The following is a 23,512-nucleotide window of genomic DNA, read 5'->3' as shown; positions in this document are numbered from 1 at the left end:
GTCTTTGCTTTTTAATATGTTATCTGGGTGTGACATAGCTTTTATTCCAAGGGGCAAGCATTTTTTAATTTCATGACTGCAGTCACTGTCCACAGTGATTGAAATATATTCAAATTAATCTTTAAAAACAATCTTTCACCACACAGTTGTATAGAACTTCAATGGAAACTGTATACATATACCAATCTGAGGGTAATGTGTATCTTGGACACACAGATTGGCATTGCAGAAATCTTACATTACTATAAAAAAAAAAAAGCCCTAAACTTCAGCTCATGTGAATCATTTTCTCTTGTGTTTTGGGTTTCAGAATGCATATCTGCTACATAAATAATATAGATTCAAGTTCTAAGTAGCAATTGTGTTTCATAGAAAATAATTCTGGAGCCTTCAACTGAACTAAAGTTAAATCTGTTATTGGCTAAATCAAATGCTATATCCATTTAAAGTTTTTCAGTGTAGTTTAGGAAAAAATGTTCACATAATTGAATGATTATTCAAATAAACAGACTGGACAACTCAGAATTTTTTTTTTTTTTTGGCTCTGCTGTGAGGATTGCAGGATCATAGTTCCCTGGCCAGGGGCTAAACCCCCACCTGGGCAGTGAGAGAGCTGAGTCCTAACTGCTTGAACCACTAGGGAATCCCCAATAACTCAGATATTTGAAAAGTTCATAGAAGCTTTTTCAATTCAAAAAACAGGAAATAAAAATCATAGAGATAACTGTGGGTAAGGTTACCAAATATTTTTTACAGATTAGGTGTTTATAACTGCATAATCAACAAACATTAACCATGTAAAGTGATGATGAATATCCAGAAGTTATTCCTGTAATAAAATATAAAGTTAGGGAAAAGCAATTGTTGTTCAATCATTAAGTCGTGTCTGACTCTTTGAGACCCTTTGGACTGCAGCACTCGAGGTTTCCCTGTCCTTCACCATCTCCCAGAGCTTGCTCAAATTCATGTCCACTGAGTCAGTGATACCATCCAACCATCTCATCCTCTGTCGTAACCTTTTCCTCCTGACTTCTATCTTTCCCAGCATCAGGGTCTTTTCCAATGACTCAGCTCTTTGCATCAGGTGGCCAAATATTGGAGCTTCAGCATCAGTCCTTCCAATGAATATTCAGGGTTGATTTCCTTAGGATTGATTGGTTTGATCTCCTTGTGGTCCTAGGGACTCTTTAAGCGTCTTCTCCAACACCATAGTTCAAAAGCATCAATTCTTCAGTGCTCAGAAAAACAATAGTGTCAGGTTATCACCGACTCAATGGACATGAGTTTGAGTGAACTCTGGGAGTTGGTGGTGGACAGGGAGGCCTGGCGTGCTGTGATTCATGGGGTCGCAAAGAGTCAGACACGACTGAGCGGCTGAACTGAACTGATAGACAATTTAGTCACAGATATAACGTACCTAAAAAAATATAGTTTTATAGCCAATCCTTTCCTCTTATTTATTCTCAAAAAGAAAACTTTGAAACCTTTGTCTTTTAGAGACAGCTGGGAGTTGAGTCATAATATTTTAACTCAAGAATCAATTATAGCTATAGGTTATCTCTAATTCATTGTCCAGGCCTTTACCAACACAATCCTTGTCTTAATGTTATGTTCTGTATTATAGTACAAGTCATCATTGTGTATATACAGAATAAAACATTTTATTAAAGTAAAATAAAATTAAACATTCTATTAAAATAAAAGATTGCATTAAACTGTTACCAAAAGGAAAGGAATAATATTTGCACACTGAAATTTTTATTTAACTTTTAAATAGATATGTTTGTGAATTTTTTCTTTTTCTAATAGCACAATATTCACTGCATGCATTCTTCAGTTAAATAAAAGAATGAGCTTATTAAAACTCCTTTATATTTTTATGTTTACCCATTCACCCCTTGCAAAACGTTATTACTCATATAAAATCATTAAAATACACTGCTGAGCTTTATTTTTGAAAAAACAATACCAATCATTAAAAAAAATAAGATTAGTTAATATTTAAAACTCATATAATCTAAAACAGAGAAACAGAAGGGTAGGAGTGTGAAAGAAATAGAAAGCAAAAGAAAATGCAAAAAATAGATTTTTTACATGCTCACAAATTTTGCAGTAGCAAATCTTCAGCATAGCTGAATAGTACTGACAGAATATCCCACAAAGCTTGAATCAGGAATCACAGACATTAGTAGATGGATTGGGGATTTAGAGGGCAAGTGAGATGTTTTCAGTGAAAATACCAATTTATCAGTTTCTGACAATCTTGAATCTACAGGAAATACCAGGAAGGTGAGCAGATAGAAAAATAACAATGAAACAAGGGTAAACTGAAGATTTATCTTCTGATTCAAATCAAATTAATGGATAAAAGGGGAAAATTCCTGTAAGATTTTATTTTTAAACTTTGGGTAAATTGTACAGTATATAGTTGCATTTCACTAATGTATTTAAGTTTATAAAACAAATTTTCATTGAATTTAATATATAATTTCATGTATTAATAACTTTTCTTTAATGCAATTCTTTTCATCTCTAAAGTCACTCAATATATTATATTATAGTCCTATAAAATATTACCAAATCTATCTCAAAAGCCTATATAATTGGAAAATACATAGCAAACATGTGCAGGAAAATAGGGAAACATTTGAATAAAATACATAACTGACAATAATTATTAATCTAATCAATTTTAATATATTTTAACATGAACTGTTTCCCAAGTCATGCTACAAATTAATGCCAAATATATGAGCCATGAAAATATTGCTTCATTGTTGACCTATTCGTGTTAAATATTAATTGATTTTTACATGTTCCTGTAACTCAGCAGTAAAGAATCTGCCTGCAATGCAGGGGATTCAGGAGGAGTGGGTTCGATTCCTGGGTCAAAAATATCCCTGCAGGAGAGCTTGGAAACCAACTCCAGTACTCTTGCCAGGAAAATCCCACGGACAGAGAAGCCTGGTGGGATACAGCCCATGAGGTTGCAAAAGCTGGACACAACTGAAGTGACTGAGCACACATGCATAATTCACGGATCAAATTTTGTCCTTGCAATTACACTGCGACTTTTTTTTAAAAATTGAACATACTTTATTATTAGATACCACATGATAAGAATCTAGAACTATACAATTCTGGAAGTTTAGATATCATAAAATCTTTATTTTTTGATATTCTAATTTTACTTGACCACACCAACAATCACCACTACTGCTGCTTCTGTAACTACTATTACTAGATACTACTACGTACTATTCCTACGACTACAAATACTACTAATGTAATATTCAAAGATGAAATATGTCACATTTATAGCATATATCAAATATTTTTAGGGCTGAGATATATTTTTCTTTCTTTATTCCTTAATGATAGAGGTCACGTTTAGTGGGGTTTTTTTTTTTTTTTTTCTTTTTCTCTTTTCCACTGCACTCCACTGTGATTGGTAACTAGCAGTCATTTAACACCAACACGTTTACAGAAAACAAAATTTCGGCTCAAACTTCAACAAAAATGTTGATGTTTAGATAAAACTTCCAACTTTGAAGTATTTTTGACATTAATTTTTAATTGTCCTGGAATAAGATGTGTAGATATCTTTTGAGGATTATGTTGAGTATTCTTCCTAAGATAAAGTATTTTAATAGATGATGAAATAATAGCAATCTGTAATCATTAAAAAAAAGTGTGTTTCTTTGAACCACACACTTAAATGTATGCATGTTACTTTGAATAATTTTATTCCTATTCTTTTATTTTTCAATCAAATTGACTACTTACTAAATTTCATTTATTTTCTTGTTCTATTTCCCCTAGATCCGTGTTAAACCTTATTTCCCTTTCTCCAAATCTGATATACTTTTCTCTGAGTTTGCTTATCTGCTTTCTGATGTATAATTCATCTACAACACTAAGTTAGTCCCCGATGAAAAAGATTGATCCAATAATTTATACCTTGCAAAATGATCACCACAATTAAGTTTAGTTATTTATTGTCAGTACACAAAGCTATTACATTATACTTCTTACTGTCTTTCGCCTATTTCACTAATTCCCCTATACTGCTCCGCTCTGGCAAACACCTGCTTATTCTCTATATCTATGACGACCAAGGTAAGAGAAACCCAAATAAGACGGTAGGTATTGTGAGGGGGCATCAGAGGGCAAACACACTGAAATCATAATCACAGGAAACTAGCCGATCTGATCACATGGACCACAGCCGAATGTGGTCCGCTGGAGAAGGGAATGGCAAACCACTTCAGTATACTTGCCTTGAGAACCCCATGAACAGTAACAAAGGGCAAAATAATGGGATACTGAATGAGGAATTCCCCAGGTCGGTAGGTGCCCAGTATGTTACTGGAGCTCAGTGGAGAAATAGCTATAGAAGGAATTAAGGGATGGAGCAAAGCAAAACCAATACCCAGTTGTGGATGTGACCAGTGATAGAAGCAAGGTCCGGTGCTGTAAAGAGCAATATTGCATAGGAACCTGGAATGTTAGGTCCATGAATCAAGGCAAATTGGAAGTGGTCAAACAGGAGATGGCAAGAGTGAACGTCGACATTCTAGGAATCAGTGAATTAAAATGGACTGGAATGGGTGAATTTAACTCGGATGACCATTATATCTACTACTGTGGGCAGGAATCCCTTAGAAGAAATGGAGTAGCCATCATGGTCAACAAAAGAGTCCGAAATGCAGTACTTGGATGCAATCTTAAAAACGACAGAATGATTTCTGTTCGTTTCCAAGGCAAACCATTCAATATTACAGTAATCCAGGCCTATGCTCCAACCAGTAATGCTGAAGAAGCCGAAGTTAATCGGTTCTATGAAGACCTACAAGACCTTTTAGAACTAACACCCAAAAAAGATGTCCTTTTCATTATAGGGGACTGGAATGCAAAAGTAGGAAGTCAAGAAACACTTGGAGTAACAGGCAAATTTGGCCTTGGAGCACGGAATGAAGCAGGGCAAAGGCTAATAGAGTTTTGTCAAGAGAATGCACTGGTCATAGCAAACACCCTCTTCCAACAACACAAGAGAAGACTCTACACATGGACATCACCAGATGGTCAACACCGAAATTAGATTGATTATATTCTTTGCAACCAAAGATGGAGAAGCTGTATACAGTTAGCGAAAACAAGACCAGGAGCTGACTGTGGCTCGGATCATGCACTCCTTATTGCCAAATTCAGACTTAAATTGAAGAAAGTAGGGAAAACCACTAGACCATTCAGATATGACCTCAATCAAATCCCTTATGATTATACAGTGGAAGTGAGAAATAGATTTAAGGGACTAGATCTGATTGATAGAGTGCCTGACGAACTCTGGGCAGAGGTTCGTGACATTGTACAGGAGACAGGGACCAAGACCATCCCCATGGAAAAGAAATGCAAGAGAGTGAAATGGCTGTCTGAGGAGGCCTTACAAATAGCTGTGAAAAGAAGAGAGGTGAAAAGCAAAGGAGAAAAGGAAAGATATAAGCATCTGAATGCAGAGTTCCAAAGAATAGCAAGGAGAGATAAGAAAGACTTCCTCAGTGATCAATGCAAAGAAATAGGGGAAAACAACAGAATAGGAAAAACAAGAGACCTCTTCAAGAAAATTAGAGATTCCAAAGGAACATTTCATGCAAAGATGGGCTCGATAAAGGACAGAAATAGTATGGACCTAACGGAAGCAGAAGATATTAAGAAGAGGTGGCAGGAATACACAGAAGAACTGTACAAAAAAGATCTTCACGACCAAGATAGTCACGATAACGTGATCACTGACCTAGAGCCAGACATCTTGGAATGTGAAGTCAAGTGGGCCTTAGAAAGCATCACTACTAACAAAGCTAGTGGTGGTGATGGAATTCCAGTTGAGCTATTTCAAGTCTTGAAAGATGATGCTGTGAAGGTGCTGCACTCAATATGCCAGCAAATTTGGAAAACTCAGCAGTGGCCACAGGACTGGAAGAGGTCAGTCTTCATTCCAATCCCAAAGAAAGGCAATGCCAAAGAATGCTCAAACTACTGCACAATTGCACTCATCTCACACTCTAGTAAAGTCATGCTCAAAATTCTCCAAGCCAGGCTTCAGCAATATGTGAACCGTGAACTCCCAGATGTTCAAGCAGGTTTTAGAAAAGACAGAGGCACCAGAGATCAAATTGTCAACATCCGCTGGATCATGGAGAAAGCAAGAGAGTTCCAGAAAAACATCTATTTCTGCTTCATTGACTATGCCAAAGACTTTGACTGTGTGGATCACAATAAACCGTGGAACATTCTGAAAGAGATGGGAATCCCAGACCACCTGACCTGCCTCTTGAGAAACCTGTATGCAGGTCAGGAAGCAACAGTTAGAATTGGACATGGAACAACAGACTGGTTCCAAACAGGAAAAGGTGTACGTCAAGGTTGTATATTGTCACGTTGCTTATTTAACTTATATGCAGAGTACATCATGAGGAATGCTGGGCTGGAAGAAGCACAAGCTGGAATCAAGATTGCTGGGAGAAATATCAATAACCTCAGATATGCAGATGACACTACCCTTATGGCAGAAAGTGAAGAGGAACTCAAAGGCCTCTTGATGAAAGTGAAAGAGGAGAGTGAAAAGGTTGGCTTGAAGCTCAACATTCAGAAAACAAAGATCATGGCATCTGGTCCCATCACTTCATGGGAAATAGATGGGGAAACAGTGGAAACAGTGTCAGACTTTATTTTTTTGGGCTGCAAAATCACTGCAGATGCTGATTGCAGCCATGAAATTAAAAGACGCTTGCTCCTTGGAAGGAAAGTTATGACCAACCTTGATAGTATTTTAAAAAGCAGAGACATTACTTTGCCAACCAAGGTCCGTCTAGTCAAGGCAATGGTTTTTCCCGTGGTCGTGTATGGATGTGAGAGTTGAACTGTGAAGAAAGCTGATCGCCGAAGAATCGATGCTTTTGAACTGTGGTGTTGGAGAAGACTCTTGAGAGTCCCTTATACTGCAAGGAGATCCAACCAGTCCATTCTAGAGGAGATCAATCCTGGATGTTCATTGGAGGGACTGATGCTAAAGCTGAAACTGCAATACTTTGGCCACCTCATGCGACGAGTTGACTCACTGGAAAAGACTCTGATGCTGGGAAAGTTTTGGAGTGGGAGGAGAAGGGGACGACAGAGAATGAGATGGCTGGATGGCATCACCGACTCTGTGGACATGAGTTTGAGTGTACTGCGGGAGTTGGTGATGAAAAGAGAGGCCTGGCGTGCTGTGATTCATGGGGTCGCGCAGAGTCGGACACGACTGAGCGACTGAACTGAACTGATGACTCTGTTCCTGTTTTGTTACGTTTCTCTTTGCCTTTCTTTTTATATTTCACATACAGGTGAAATATATTTGTATTTCTCTGTCTGACTTATTTCTCTTAGCATAATACCCTCTAGATTCATCCTCATGGTCATGAATGACAAGATTTCATTCATTTTTATGGCTGAGTAATATTTTTATAGATATTAAATGTTCTTTATCCACTCATCTTTCAATGAGTACCGTTGTTTTTGTTCAGCCACTAGGTCGTGTTTGACTTTTTGCCATTCCATGGACTGCAGCACATCAGGCTTCCCTGTCCTTCACCATCTCCCAGAGTTTGTCCAGACTTATGTCCATTGAGTTGGTGATGCCATCAAACTATTTCATTCTTTATTGACCCCTTCTCCTCCTGCCCTCAATCTTTCCCAGCATCAGGGTCTGTTTCAGTGAATCAGTTTTTCACATCAGGTGGCCAAAATATTGGAGCTTCAGCTTCAGCATCAGTCCTTCCAATGAATATTCAGAGTTGGTTTCCTTTAGGATTGGCTGGTTTGGTCTCCTTGCGGTCCAAAGGATTCTCAAGAGTCTTCTCCAGCATCACAATTCGAAATCACCAATCTTTCTGTGCTGTCTTGTTTATGGTCCAGATCTCACATCCATACATTACTACTGGTAAAACCGTAGTTCTGACTGTATGGACTTTGTTGGTAAAGTGATGTCTCTGCTTTTTAACATGCTGTCTTGGTTTGTCATAGCTTTCCTTCCAAGGAGCAATAGTCTTTTAATTTCATGGTTGCAGTCACAGTCCTCAGTGATTTTGCAGCCCATTACATATAAAGTCAGACACAACTGAGCACATGGAGCATAAATATACATTATTTTATTACCTTTTGTCCTTTAACCTTCCTACTAGGTTGATAAGTGCTTGAGCTACTGACTTTTGAATATTTGCTTTTACTAGTGAGATTTTTTTCCTTTTGTAGTTTTCATATTCCTGACTGTGGTCATTTCTTATCCATTTAGAGAAGACTCTTTAACATTTTTTTTGGTAAGCTGATGTAGTGGTCCCAAGCTCTTTTAGCTTTCGCTTGTCTCTGAAACTCTCTGTCCATCAAATCTGAATGATAGTTAACAGGTAGAGTATCCTTGGTTATAGGTTTTTTCCTTTCATCACCTTAAATATATCATGCCCCTTCTTTCTGGTCTGCAACATTTCTGCTATAAAGTCCACTGACATGCTTCTGTGAGTTCCTTTGGATGTATCTTGTTGATTTTCCTTTTCTGCTTTTGAAATTTTCCTTTACCTTTAATTTTTGCCAATTCAAATACAATGTGTCAGAAGGAACAAGATGGCGGAGGAATATGACGGCGAGACCACTCTCTCCCCCACAAATTCATCAAAAGAACATTTGAACACAGAGTAAAGTCCACCAAACAACTTCTGAATGCTGGCAGAGGCCATCAGGCACCCAGAAAAGCAGCCCATTGTCTTCGAAAGGAGGTAGGAAAAAACATAAAAGATAAAAAGAGAGACAAAAGAAGTAAAGACGGAGCTCCGCCCCAGGAAGGGAGGCTTTAAGTTTCCAAATACCAGGAAACACTCTCACTGGCGAATCTGTGGCAAGCCTTGGAAACTGAGGGCCACATAACCCTCTTCTTTTTTTTTTAAGATTTTTTTTAAACCCACAGATTACCCACCAAATGGTAACTCCCAGCAGAGAAGCAGCGCAGATGCCTGCATACGCCATTAGCAAGTGGAGGCTGGACAGGTAGGAGCCGGCTGAACTGCTTAGAGAGAGGAATGGGCTTGAATGCCGCGAGGGCAATCTGAAAGAACTGGGGATAGCAAAGCAGACTGGGATAGCTTCCCCGTGAAAAGGCGGAAAGCTCTAACCTAAGACTCCACCAGTCCAGCTCACAGAACAAAGGACTGAGCAGAGTGAGCCGGCTGTGGTCGGCCCATCCCCCATCCCCAGCCGAGACAGGCAGGGAGGTCAGCCAGAGCCGGTGGGGGGGGGATCGTGGCCCCAGAAAGTCATCCGATACAAACTGAAGGCAGGCTTCGTTGTTAATCAAGACTTCTTGGGCTCAGGCCAGTCGATATCCACCTGAGAATGTTTGCCAGTTGGACACCCAAAAAACCGAGTGGCAGGGACTGGGGAGGCGGTAAGTCGCAGCGACCATGCTCGCCAGACACCTGGTCACCTGAGCTGCTCGGACCAGGGAAGGCACAAAACGCAGGCACAACCAAGTCTGCACCTTTGTGGAGTACCCAAGAACCTGAACTTGAGCCGCTCAGACCTGGGAAGTGCATACAACCCACCACTGGTCTCGGACAGTTCCCAGCAGAGCAACTTAAAGCCTGTGCAGTGTAGACTGGGACAGCACACGTGCCGTGAGTGGGGGCAAACCCAGTGTGGCTGAGACGCTGCGAGCACTCCCCACAGACACCAGAGATATTTGCATGCAGCATTCCTCCCGTCCCAGGACAGGACTGAACAACTGAGCCTTTAAAAAGTGTCCACCCGCACCCTAGTGTCAGGGCGGAAATTAGACACTGAAGAGACAAGCAAACAGAAGCTAAAACAGAGGGAACCACCTTGGAAATGACAGAAAGAGTAGTCTAGAGGCTACTTCAAGAATAAGACCAAAAACCAGAGGCAAGAGGCTTAAGCCCGAATCCTGAGAACGCCAGAGAACTCCTGACTCCAAGGAACATTAATCGATAGGAGCTCATTAAATGTCTCCATACCTACACTAAAACCAAGCACCACCCAAGGGTCAACAAGTTCCAGAGCAAGACATACCACGCAAATTCTCCAGCAACACAGGAAAATAGCCCTGAGCTTCAATATACAGGCTGCTTAAAGTCACTCCAAACCCACTGACATCTCATAACTCATTACTGGACACTTCATTGCACTCTAGAGAGAAGAAATCCAGCTCCACCCACCAGAACATTGACACAAGTTTCCCTAACCAGGGAACCTTGACAAGTTACCCGTCCAAATCCACACACAGCGAGGAAACTACATAATAAAGAGAACTCCACAAACTGCCAGAAGAGGGAAAGGCCACCCCAAGCAAAGCAATATAAGCAAGATGAAGAGGCAGAGAAATACCCAGCAAGTAAAGGAACGAGATAAATGCCCACCAACACAAACAAAAGAGGAAGATATAGGGAATCTACCTGATAAAGAATTTCAAATTTTGGTGGTGAAAATGATTCAAAATCTTGAAAGCAAAATGGAGTTACAGATAAATAACCTGGAGAAAAGGATTGAGAAGATGGAAGAAAGGTTTAATAAGGACTTAGGGGAGATAAAAAAGAGTCAATATACAATGAATAATGCAATTGATGAGATCAAAAACACTCTGGAGGGAACAAACAGTAGAATAACAGAGGCAGAAGACAGGATAAGAGAGCTAGAAGATAGAATTGTAGAAATAAATGAAACAGAGAGGAAAAAAGAAAAACGAATTAAAAGAAATGAGGACAATATTAGAGACCTCTGGGACAATGTTAAACGCTCCAACATTAGAATCATAGGAGTCCCAGAAGAAGAAGACAAAAAGAAAGACCATGAGTGAATACTTGAGGAGATAATAGTTGAAAACCTCCCTAAAATGGGAAAAGAAATAATCACCCAAGTCCAAGAAACCCAGAGAGTCCCCAACAGGATAAACCCAAGGCAAAATACTCCAAGACACTTATTATTCAAATTAACAAAGATCAAACACAAAGAACAAATATTAAAAGCAGCAAGGGAAAAGCAGCAAATAACACATAAGGGGATTCCCATAAGGATAACAGCTGATCTTTCAACAGAAACTCTTCAGGCCAGGAGGGAATGGCAAGACATACTTAAAGTGATGAAAGAAAATAACCTACAGCCCAGATTACTGTACCCAGCAAGGATCTCATTCAAATATGAAGGAGGAATCAAAAGCTTTACAGACAAGCAAAAGTGGAGAGAATTCAGCATCACCAAACCAGCTCTCCAACAAATGCTAAAGGATCTTCTCTAGACAGGAAACACAGAAAGGGTGTATAAACTCGAACCCAAAGCAATAAAGAAAATGGCAACGGTATCAGACTTATCAATAATCACCTTAAACGTGAATGGGTTGAATGCCCCAACCAAAAGACAAAGGATGGCTGAATGGATGCAAAAACAAGACCCCCATATATGTTGTCTACAAGAGACCCACCTCAAAACGAGGGACACATACAGACTGAAAGTGAAGGCCTGGAAAAAGATATTCCACGCAAATAGAGACCAAAAGAAAGCAGGAGTAGCAATACTCATATCAGAATAAATAGATTTTAAAACAAAGGCTGTGAAAAGAGACAAAGAAGGAAAATACATAATGATCAAAGGATCAATCCAAGAAGAAGATATAACAATTATATTTATGCATCCAACATTGGAACACCACAATATGTAAGACAATTACTAACAAGTATGAAAAGGGAAATTAACAACAATGCAATAATAGTGGGAGATTTTAATATCCCACTTACATCTATGGATAGATCAACTAAACAGAAAATTAACAAGGAAAGACAAACTTTAAATGATACAATAGACCAGTTAGACCTAATAGATAACTATAGGACATTTCACCCCAAAAAAATGAATTTCACCTTTTTCTCAAGCGGACCTGGAACCTTTTCCAGGATAGATCACATCCTGGGCCATAAATCTAGCCATGGTAAATTCAAAAAAGTTGAAATCATTCCAAGCATCTTTTCTGACCACAATGCAGTAAGATTAGATCTCAATTACAGGAGAAAAACTATTAAAAATGCCAACATATGGAGGCTGAACAACACGCTGCTGAATAATGAACAAATCATAGAAGAAATCAAAAGAAAAATCAAAATATGCATAGAAATGAATGAAAATGAAAACACAGCAACCCAAAACCTCTGGGACACTGTAAAAGCAGTGTTAAGGGGGAAGTTCATAGCAACACAGGCACACCTCAAGAAACAAGAAAAAAGTCAACTAAATAACCTAACTCTACATCTAAAGCAACTAGAAAAGGAAGAAATGAAGAACCCCAGGGTCAGTAGAAGGAAAGAAATTGTAAAAATTAGGGCAGAGATAAATGTAAATGAAACAAAAGAGACCATAGCAAAAATCAACAAAGCCAAAAGTTGGTTCTTTGAGAAGGTAAATAAAATTGACGAACCACTAGCCAGACTCATCAAGAAACAAAGGGAGAAGAACCAAATCAATAAAATTAGAAATGAAAATGGAGAGATCACAACTGACAACACAGAAATACAAAGGATTATTAGAGAATACTATCAGCAATTATATGGCAGTAAAATAAATAACCTGGAAGAAATGGACAAATTCCTAGAAAAGTACAACTTTCCAAAACTGAACCAGGAAGAAATAGAAAATCTGAACAGACCCATCACAAGCACTGAACTAGAGGCTGTAATCAGAAATCTTCCAGCAAACAAAAGCCCAGGTCCAGATGGCTTCACAGCTGAATTCTACCAAAAATTTAGAGAAGAGCTAACACCTATTCTACTCAAACTCTTCCAGAAAATCGCAGAGGAAGGGAAACTTCCAAACTCATTCTATGAGGCCACCATCACCCTAACCCCAAACCTGGTAAAGATCCCACAAAAATAGAAAACTACAGGCCAATATCACTGATGAACATAGATGCAAAAATCCTTAACAAAATTCTAGCAATCAGAATCCAACAACACATTAAGAAGATCATACATCATGACCAAGTGGGCTTTATCCCAGGAATGCAAGGATTCTTCAATATCTGCAAATCAACCAATGTAATACACATTAACAAACTGAAAAATAAAAATCATATGGTTATCTCATTAGATGCACAGAAAGTCTTCAACAAAATTCAACATCCATTTATGATAAAAAACCCTCCAGAAAGTGGGAATAGAAGGGACATACCTCAATATAATATATGACAAACCCACAGCAAACATTATCCTCAATGGTGAAAAACTGAAAGCATTTCCCCTAAAGTCAGGAACAAGACAAGGGTGCCCACTCTCATCACTACTATTCAACATAGTTCTGGAAGTTTTGGCTACAGCAATCAGAGCAGAAAAAGACATAAAAGGAATACAAATTGGAAAAGAAGAAGTAAAACTTTCCCTGTTCGCTGATGACATGATACTCTACACAGAAAGCCCTAAAGACTCTACCAGAAAACTACTAGTGCTAATCAATGATTAGAGTAAAGTTGCAGGATATAAAATCAACACACAGAAATCCCATGCATTCCTATACACTAATCATGAGTAAATAGAAAGAGAAACTAAGGAAACTATTCCATTCACTGTTGCAACGAAAAGAATTAAATACTTAGGAATATATCTACCTAAGGAAACAAAAGACTTGTACATAGAAAACTATAAAACACTAGTGAAAGTAATCAAAGAGGACACTAATAGATGGAGAAATATACTGTGTTCGTGGATTGGAAGAATAAATATTGTGAAAATGAGTATACTACCCAAAGTAATTTATACATTCAATGCAATCCCTATCAAGCTACCAAAGATATTTTTCACAGAACTAGAACATATAATCTCACAATATGTAGGGAAATACAAAAAACCTCGAATAGCCAAAGCAATCTTGAGGAAGAAGAATGGAACTAGAGGAATTAACCTGCCAGACTTCAGGCTCTACTACAAAGCCACAGTCATCAAGACAGTATGGTACTGGCATAAAGACAGACATGTAGATCAATGGACAAAATAGAAAGCCCAGAGATAAATCCACCCACCTATGGACACCTTATCTATGACAAAGGAGGCAAGAATATAAAATGGAGAAAAGACAGTCTCTTTAACAAGTGGTGCTGGGAAAACTGGTCAGCTACTTATAAAAGAATGAAACCAGAACACTTCCTAACATCATAAACCAAAATAAACTCAAAGTGGATTAGAGAGCTAAATGTAAGACCAGATTCTATAAAACTCCTAGAGGAGAAAGTAGGAAAAACACTCTCCGACATAAATCACAGCAGGATCCTCCATGACCCACCTCCCAGAATATTGGAAATAAAAGCAAAAATAAACAAATGGGACCTAATTAAAATCAAAAGCTTCTGCACAGCAAAGAAAACTATAAGTAAGGTGAAAAGACAGCCTTCAGAATGGGAGAAAATAATAGCAAATGAAGCAACTGATAAAGGATTAATCTCCAAAATATACAAGCAGCTCCTGCGGCTCAATTCCAGAAAAATAAATGACCCAATCAAAAAATGGGCCAAAGAACTAAACAGATATTTCTCCAAAGAAGACATAAAGATGGCGAACAAACACATGAAAAAATGTTCAACATCCCTCATAATCAGAGAAATGCAAATCAAAACCACAATGAGATACCATTTCACACCAGTCAGAATGCCTGCTATCCAAAAGTCTACATGCAATAAATGCTGGAGAGGGTGTGGAGAAATGGGAACCGTCTTACACTGTTGGTGGGAATGCAAACTAGTACAGCCACAATGGAGAACAGTGTGGAGATTCCTCAAAAACCTGGATATAGAACTGCCATATGATCCAGAAATAGCACTCCTGGGCATACACACTGAGGAAACCAGAATTGAAAGAGACACATGTACTCCAATGTTCATTGCAGCACTGTTTATAATAGCCAGGACATGGAAACAACCTAGATATCCATCTGCAGATGAATGGATAAGAAAGCTTTGGTATATATACACAATGGAGTATTACTCAGCCATTAAAAAGAATGCATTTGAATCAGTTCTAATGAGGAGGATGAAACGGGAGCCTATTATACAGAGTGAAGTAAGCCAGAAAGAAAAACACCAATACAGTATACTAACGCATATATGGGCTTCCCTGGTGGCTCAGAGGTTAAAGCGTCTGCCTCCAATGCGGGAGACCTGGGTTCGATCCCTGGGTCGGGAAGATCCCCTGGAGAAGGAAATGGTAACCCACTCCAGTATTCTTGCCTGGAGAATCCCATGGACGGAGAAGCCTGGTAGGCTACAGTCCATGGGGTCGCCAAGAGTCTGACACGACTGAGCGACTGAACAGAACAGAACAGAACAGAATGCATATATATGGAATTTAGAAAGATGAAAATAATAACCCTGTATACGAGACAGCAATAGAGACACAGATGCATAGAACAGTGTTTGGGACTCTGTGGGAGAGGGTGAGGGTGGGATGATTTGGGAGAATGGCATTGAAACATGTATGTTGTCATATGTGAAACGAATCACCAGTTCAGGGTCGATGCATGTTACAAGATACTCGGGGTCGGTGTGCGGTGATGACCCAGAGGGAAGATAAAGGGAGGAGGGACGTGGGAGGGGAGTTCAGGAGGGGGAACTCATGTACACCCAGGGCAGATTCATGTCAATGTATGGCAAAACCAACCAATATAATGTTGTAAAATAATTAGCCTCCAATAAAAATAAATTAAAAAAAAAAAATAAAGTTAAGTTTGAGACTCCATAAAAGTCTCACCAAAAAAAAAAAAAAAAGGTCTATGGTTATATAAATAATCAGGTCAAGTTTATTGAGAACAGAACTATTTTAAAAATAAGTCTTAATTTGGTTATATTTGGTAAAAATGAGGGTGATTTTAGGGAGAAAAGGATGTTTCAATAAATGTTAAATCCCAGTTTGTTAATGGTGGTCTACCAATGGAGGTAGTAAGACTCATTTCTTGGATAGTTCCTTGACTATGCCAAGGCCTCTGACTATGTGGATCACAATAAACTGTGGAACATTCTGAAAGAGATGGGAATCCCAGACCACCTGACCTGCCTCTTGAGAAACCTGTATGCAGGTCAGGAAGCAACAGTTAGAACTGGACATGGAACAACAGACTGGTTCCAAATAGGAAAAGGAGTATATCAAGGTTGTATATTGTCACCCTGCTTATTTAACTTCTATGCAGAGTACATCATGAGGAACGCTGGGCTGGAAGAAGCACAAGCTGGTATCAAGATAGGTGGAAGAAATATCAATAACCTCAGATATGCAGATGACACTACCCTCACGGCAGAAAGTGAAGAGGAACTCAAAAGCCTCTTGATGAAAGTGAAAGAGGAGAGTGAAAAGGTTGGCTTGAAGCTCAACATTCAGAAAACAAAGATCATGGCATCTGGTCCCATTACTTCATGGGAAATAGATGGGGAAACAGTGGAAACTGTGTCAGACTTTATTTTTTGGGCTCCAAAATCACTGCGGATGCTGATTGCAGCCATGAAATTAAAAGACGCTTACTCCTTGGAAGGAAAGTTATGACCAGCCTAGATAGCATATTAAAAAGCAGAGACATTACTTTGCCAACCAAGGTCCGTCTAGTCAAGGTTTTTCCCATGGTCATGTGTGGATGTGAGAGTTGGACTGTGAAGAAAGCTGAACGCCGAAGAAATGATGCTTTTGAACTGTGGTGCTGGAGAAGACTCTTGAGAGTCCCTTGGACTGCAAGGAGATCCAACCAGTCCATTCTAGAGGAGATCAATCCTGGGTCTTCATTGGAAGGACTTATGCTAAAGCTGAAACTCCAATACTTTGGCCACATCATGCGATGAGTTGACTCACTGGAAAAGACTCTGATGCTGGGAGCGATTGGGGGTAAGAGGAGATGGGGACGACAGAGAATTAGGTGGCTGGATGGCATCACCGACTCAATGGACATGAGTTTGAGTGAACTCCGGGAGTTGGTGATGGACAGGGAGGCCTGGCGTGTGTGGTTAATGGGGTCGCTAAGAGTCGGACACAACTGAGCGACTGAACTGAACTGAGCTGATAATCATTTAATGAATGAAGTCAGGTGACTTGGGGTATACCAGGCTTTATCTATTGAAAGTTCTTGACTTATAATTCTTATTTTACTATAACTGCTAGCTATGGCTATATTATTTTCTATATAATATATAGAAAATATATAACTTGATAACTTGTTTCACTGAGCCTGTGATATAATGCTGAACTGACAGTTCTATATGAGATCAATAATTGTAATAATGTGACTCTGGGTATGGGAAAAATCAACAAGAGGAAATATTTTCCTGGACCAGGAGGCTAGTAAGACAGTGGTCCAGAGACTTTTGCTACTTGCAAGGCCTGGTCTAATTTTAGCACACTGAGTGGCCCATCACTTCCCTAGACCTGGGAATGAAACTTCCCAGCACCACGGGACCCAATGGCCATGAAATGGTGTCACATGGTCAGATATGTGGCTATGAAGGGACCCTGATGACTGGAAGTTGGTACTTGCCAGCTGCCTCTACAAAGATTACATCATGACCATTGCAAGCTGCTGACCTTCAACACTCCCTGAAAGAAGTTCAGGGTGAAAATCAGGAATGAGGCACTCTGTGCTCTGAAAAAAAAAAAGAAAACAAACTGGCAGAATAGGCCTTCAGATAGTTAGATCTTTTCAGAAAAAGGTTTTATGAGTTCCAATTCTTGCATCTTCTCATACCTAGAAGAAAAACACTGACATTAATGGTGAAATCTGCTTTGGCTATTAAAAAGAATTTTTTTTTACAATTAAAAGTCAAAATAAAGTAGCTATGGTTCAGACATCCTGGGAAATAACTATTTCCCAGATATCCTGAAAATTGATATTATGGGTGTGATTTCAGATTAGACGCTGTGACCTAATGTAGAACTTAATGCTCCTGTAATGCATTTTTGCTTCTGTACTTTGCTGCTTGTAAAACCAAAGTTACTCCATTTTAAGATAAGGTTGTTTTTAAGTAAAGATTCCTAAAATTGTTTTTGGAAAAATAAAAATAAATAAATAAATAAATGAATTATTTCCAGTAAGCATTCTCATTAAAAACAGTGAAGTATTTTCTGTTATTAACAATGTATTTATCAATAAAATACATAATAAAGTATTATTTATAGCATAAAAAAATAAATAAATACAATGTGTCTTGGTGTGGCCCTCTTTGGGTATTCCTTATTTGGGACTCTCTGCTTCCCAAATCTGAATATCTATTTCCTGTCCCAATTTAGAAAACATTTAGCTTTTATTGCTTCAATTCAATTCCCTATCCTAATTTTATTCAATTATCTGCTAGTAATATATGCACTATATATTAATATGCATGTAAGTGCAAAGAAGAGAAGCTAGAGGATATATTCCAACCGTATTAGAGTAGCTGGCTTTGGGGAGGGACTGGGACTAGAAGGGTTATGCAAAATATTGCTCAATTTTAAAATGCAGGTGTATTCATTTTTGTGTAATTTAAAAATAATTGGACAAAATTATAGAGTCTCCTTTTGAGACACCTCTAATGTGGTTGCTAGTATGACTGATGTTGTCCCAGAGTTCTCTTAAACTGTCTTTATTTAAATTGCTTTTTTCTTTTTTCCATTCAGCTTAAGTGATTTCCACTGCACTCTCTTCCATTTCGTTGATCCATTATCCTGTGTCATCTAACCTTCTATTGATTCGAACATATTATATATATATATGCTATTGTATTTTTCAGCTTGGTTCTTTATAGTTTTTTGTTTATTTGTTTGTTAAGCTTCTCATTGCTTTCATCCATTTTTCTCTTGGGTTAATTAAGTAACTTTGTGATAATTACCTTGAACCTATTGAGTAGACTGAATATCTCTGTTATTCAGTCACTCAGTTGTGACCCCATGGACTGCAGGACACCAGACTTCCCTGTCCTTCACCATCTTCCAGAGTTTGTTCAAACTCATGTCCATTGAGCAGTGATGCCATCCAACCATCTTATCTTCTGCCATCCCCTTTTCCTTCTGCCTTCAGTCTTTTCCAGCATCAGGGTCTTTTCCAGTGAATCAACTCTTCGCATCAAATGGCTAAAGTATTGAAGCTTCGGCTTCATCATGAGTCCTTCCAATGAATATTTAGGACTGATTTCCTTTAGGACTGTTTGGTTTGATCTCCTTGTAGTCCAAGGGACTGACAAGAGTCTTCTCCAATGCCATAGTTCAGAAGCATAAATTCTTTGATGCTCAGCCTTCTTTATGTTCCAACTCTCACATCCACACATGACTACTGGAAAAATTATAACTTTGACTATATGGATATATCTCTACTCTGTATATCTCTACTTTGTTTAATTCTTCCTTTTGTGGTTTTATCTTATTGCTTCTTTTAGAGAATATTCCTTAGTCACTTCGTTTTGTTTAATTCTTATACTAGGTAACTGGGTTACATTCCTTGATCTTGGAGAAGTGGTCTTATGTAGAAAGATGTCCTCCGGGGTCCACTGGCACATTTCCTCTTGTAACCAGAGTTATATGATCTAGGAGTGCCCACTATGTTAGCTGAGTGTGACTTTCTGTTGGCTGGGATGACCATAGTAGGCACTTTAGTAGGTGAGACTGATCCTTGGTTTGGATGGCCTGCCTCATGAGTCGACTGCTGGCTGCTAGTAGGCAGAGCCTGGTCCTGGTGCAGCTAGCTGTGGGCACTGCGGGTCCCATGGCTAGTGCCAACCCTAGGCCCTATGTGGCTGTGGATGTGGGTCTTGACCACACCACATCTCTGCCCTTTCTATTTTTCTCATTTTGGTTCCTTCTTTACACCTTTAGTTGTGGGAAATTTTTTTCTGCTAGTCTTATGGTAGTTCTCAAGGATAATTCCTTTGTAAATAGTTGTACAATGAAGAGGTAATCTCAGTCTTCCTATTCTGCTATCTTGGCTGCCCTCCAAATATTCTCTATATACATATAATTTTGCCCAAGTGTTTATTTTGTTATTTCCAACCTAGAAGTTTTCTCCGAATTTTTACTTGTGCAGTCTTTATGCAGAGAAATCTTGCCTGAACAAGTTCTGTTTATTGATTTTATGATTTTTTTGTGGACAAATATCTTTCTAGGTTTAAAAAATTGCCATCATAAATCATAACTGGTAACAAATGCACCCTTTATATTTGCAAGATTCCTATCATGTATATATAAAATATATATTTAAATATATTAATTGTTGTCTTTAAACATGTAAATATAAGCCCTTACATTATTTATCCTTACATTAAACAAAGTATTTAAATTTTTCATTATATGTATATTTTTATTTCTTCCATGTTTTTATATGAAAATAATTTTGTTTTTATGCTAAAATTATATTACTTTGTACAGAAATAGCAAAAATATTAATATAAAATTTTACTTGCAATCCATGTGAAATTATCTATTTTTATTTTATCATTTTTAATTTAGTTTTTATTTTATAATGACTATTCTGCTTTACCTTCTTACTGTCTAATTATTATATCCTTGTACATTTTTTCAATTTTTCTAGGTCATTTAGATTTAGACTAATGTTTCTTAGAACATTCTAAACAAAGTTGATCTGTTAATTTGATATGAAATTTCCAAAAAAGAAAATTAATCCTATCTGGAAAATTTGTTTTAATTCATTTATTAAATATGAGGAACATTCAGATAATATAAGCTGAACTATGAGAAGGAATTAAAATTCAGCCTGATGAGAGAGGCTTTACCATGATTGACATGCAAAAAAAGCATGAATAAATTAATGCTGACAAATAAATGATATATGACTTTCTTTCTACATTTCATCTCTTGTCTATTATCCCACCTTGAATTATAGCAAGAGATGATTGCAACTGCACTGGTCATGTCTCAGAAATTAAGACATATCAATTCAAGTTTTTTTAGGAGCCTTCAGCTTTAAAACAATGCCTCCTAAAGAGGTCTTCCATGTGTATTCAGTTGCTCAGTCATGTCTGACTCCTTGCTACATGGACTGGGGCCTGCCAGGCTCCTCTGCCCATGGGATTTTTCCAGGCAAGAATACTGGAGTGGGTTGCCATCGCCTCCTTCAGGGTATCTTCCCGACCCAGGGATTGAACCCACATCTCTTGCATTTCCTGTTTGGCATGCGGATCCTTTACCTCTGAGTCACCTGGAAAATCCCAAAGAGATCTCAAGAAAGAAGAATTTTCCTCTACAAATGTTATTTCAGTTGGTTTAATAATCAAATCTACATGATACAAATTTACATTAAGAAAAGCGTTTGAATTTGTACAGAAAGAAGCCCCACATCATGAGAAGTTCAAAGACAGAAAGGTAGAAGGAGGTATATATATATTTTCTTGAGTTACAAATGGAATATGGGCCTGGAGCTTCCAAGGCTAGCAGGGTAATTCGCAGAACAATAAGAAGAAAAGCATATGTTGGGTAATTAGATGTAGGCCTTGTTATATATATATATGGATCACACAGATAAAAATTATCCTTGGTAATAATCCTCATTCTGGAAAATTTAAATTCTAGGTGGGTAAGGGTTGGCGGGGCAGAAGTTTCTCTTTTGCTTACAGGATCTTGATTGCCTGTGGACCAAGATAATCCACCTGCCAGGGTGGCACATTTGGAGGAGGTTTGTATGGAACTCCTTCAGGAAGAATTGACAGAATTGCCTTCCCCCTCTTTCATGTTAGTGCCTTAAACAAGTGGACATAAAAATTACTGTCCTTGTTTCACATCTGCTATGGATGGATCAGCCGGTCCTTATTCAGGAACACATTTCAAAAACAAAACCAAGTATACTTTATTTAATTCCTCGTAAGAGGGTATACTGCATAGGGCCATATTAAATCAGTTTACCTCTTTGTTCCAACTCACACCCATGCCTCTTCTCCATAATAACAACATGTCCTAGCTGAGTAGTAATAGAATAAAAGAACTGAGGATCTGTTAAACTTGGCCTACATGACCATAAAGGTGAATCCCTGCTGCCTTTTAAACAGAAAACACTAGTCTTCCTCAAACTGGATAATCTCCCTATCTTCTTTTGTCTTCAATGACTTGACATTTTTGAAGAATCAAAAGACACTTTGCTGAATCACCTTCATTTGGGTTTGTCTGATGCTTCTGTTCCAACTGTGTTTTCTGAGATTCAATATTTTTCTATTTGGCATCGATTTATCACAGGCAAAGTTATTTTAGCTCTATATTTTTTATATATTATTTAACTCTCTATATAATTCTATATATTTATATATATATATATATAACTCTATAAATTATTTAACTCTCTCTATATATTTAACTCTATATATTTTTACTTCCTGTATTCTTGATGTTCTGGCATTTTCAGTCTTCCTGACTATGGAGAGACTGCCACTTTCAGGGCTAGCCAATTCTTAGATAGCAAAAGGCTTGCCTGGGAGGATTCCAGGCAAGTAGAGACCATTCCAAACTAGCCAACCTTAAACTCTTTCCTCTGTTTTGTCTTACCTTTTTCCTAGAAATCCTATTAAGGGAAATTTCCCTCACTCTTCTTTCTGTCTCCTAACCAGTATACTTTCACTGTGGCCCTGCATGATACTGCATGATCCTTCTCTCAGAAATATAGGTAATAATCTTCTTTCAAAGGCATCGACCTGTGTCACTCAGTCACCTGCCTGAAACAATTATTATGATGATCATGAATGGTGATCAAATATCATTCTTCATCTAATCTATCTAAGGAGATTGATTTTACTCTTCAGTGTCTAGCAGCATATGCTGACATGTATAAATCTATCCTCTGCTCCATATGGATAATGTTAATTCTTATGTATTTATGCATCCATAATTTTAATTTACAACTTCAGCACATGTCATGTTGATTTGACTGAATTTCTTGTGCACTTTAAATTTTCACTTGTTGGATTATGATCTTTCTCTGGACATATTTTTTTCCTTAAGCAAATAACTGATGTAACCTATGGTAGGTAATGATAATGATTAATAAGTACATACAAATTATTTGGTGCTCCCCCCTTCAAAAGTTCTAGTGAATGACATGTGAATGAAAATTTTGTGAGCTACTATTAATACTGTCTCATGAACACGGCCAGGCACAACCCTCAGTGTTTTTTCTGTTTCTAGTGGTTTATTGTACATGATCACAGTGACCCTGAAATTCATGTATTTAAAAAGGTAGAGACATACATTAGAAGAATCCTGTGTTCTAGAATCATCATTTGAGGTAAACTGCAAACAAAACACAGAGAAGACACTGGCACCCCACTCCAGTACTCTTGCCTGGAAAATCCCATGGATGGAGGAGCCTGGTAGGCTGCAGTCCATGAGGTCGCTAAGCGTCGGACACGACAGAGTGACTTCACTTTCACTGTTCACTTTCATGCATTGGAGAAGGAAATGGCAACCCACTCCAGTGTTCTTTCCTGGAGAATCCCAGG

Source organism: Moschus berezovskii, chromosome 16, assembly GCF_049115385.1.
Source record: "Moschus berezovskii isolate FMDL1 chromosome 16, NW_MosBer_1.0, whole genome shotgun sequence".
Lineage (NCBI taxonomy): Eukaryota > Metazoa > Chordata > Mammalia > Artiodactyla > Moschidae > Moschus > Moschus berezovskii.
The sequence above is the reverse complement of the archived record's forward strand: the minus strand, read 5'-3'. Positions refer to the sequence as shown.